This window comes from Alligator sinensis, unplaced genomic scaffold, assembly GCF_000455745.1.
Source record: "Alligator sinensis unplaced genomic scaffold, ASM45574v1 scaffold613_1, whole genome shotgun sequence".
Classification (NCBI taxonomy): Eukaryota; Metazoa; Chordata; order Crocodylia; family Alligatoridae; genus Alligator; species Alligator sinensis.
Window position 1 is genome coordinate 44,051 of NW_005843655.1, and position 1,357 is coordinate 45,407.

Below are 1,357 nucleotides of genomic sequence, written 5' to 3' on the forward strand. Positions count from 1 at the left end.
ATGCTCAGAATTATCGAACTATTGAGTGTAATCAGAATGCATCGGAGCACGTGTAAAATGGTTCTATGTAGTCAGTGATGAGGAATAAAATGGTGCACCAGGTTGATGTAATTTATCACAGTCTTTTGCAATAATCATATTAAAGAAAAACAGATGGCTGGGGAAAAAATGGGTGCCTATAGATGTGCTCGTTAGCATTCTAATTGTTATGGGTCAGAGCAAACTCGATTAACTGAGTCTGGAGCAGGGGCGGGCAATTATTTTGGGTGGAGCGCTGCTTATTGAGTTTTGGCAAACCATAGAGGGCTGCATGACAGGCAGCCAGGGGCAGCCAGATATTAATTTTCTACTTTTTTTAAGGGGCCCCGTAGGCTGGATAGAATGGCCTGTCAGGCCACATCTGGCCCACGGGCTGCATTTTGCTCTCCCCTGGTCTGGAGTGTAATTACAACACTGCAGCGTACTAAGTCCCCCACACTTTGAAATAGCCTTGGAGGCATCAAATGAGCGTTACTTAAAAGCAATGGGGGCTTAATAGAGTGGCTGTACAGTAATTTTAATTAGAGTGGCTGTACAGTAACCAGTCTAATGAAACACACAGACCCCTCCCCATCTCTGAGCAAATGTATAAGCAGCATAGGTTTTAACTGGTAACAGTACAATGTGTTTATGCAACCTGTTATATAATTAACAAATATACTTAGCCCACACATACCACATGTACTCCAATATAAGATGAGGTATGTCCCCTAGACAGCATGGTGGGGAAAAGCCCTGCATCTTATATTAGCATATGAACCAAAGGAGGGAGCCAGGTGACTGTTGTGGCTCTGACTCTGGCCCTGAGCCTGGGTTGGAGCAGGAGTGAGACTCACAGCAGCCTCTTGCCTCACCTCCGCTTCTGCTCTGTGGCTTCTGCTTCCCACTCCCTCTCCCTGCCCCCTTCCCTTGCCACTACTGCCAGGTGCAGCTCAGTCCTGGCTCAGGCAGGCTTCACTCCTGGTCACAGAGCACGTGGAGATGCCTTCCCCTGCCTGGCCATCAGCAGTGCTGACATGGGTGCATGGCCAGGCAATGGCCAAGCTTCCAGATGCTGTGCTCCTGGATGGAGCAGCCTGAGCAGCATCTGACAGTAAGAAGGTGGGGTGAGAGACTGGGGAAGCATAGAAGGAAAAAGGCAGAGACTGGGGGTGGGGGGAAAGGGCCAGACACTGTTGGTAGCTGGAGTGGGGGAGATTCATATGGCAGTAGGGGAGGGAAGGCTTGATGGGAAAGAAACGGGCAGGGCAGACGGCAAGGGTACATGTCCTCCTCCCCCCTCCCCCCCCCCCCCTGCAGGTAAAGGCTGTGGGTCTTC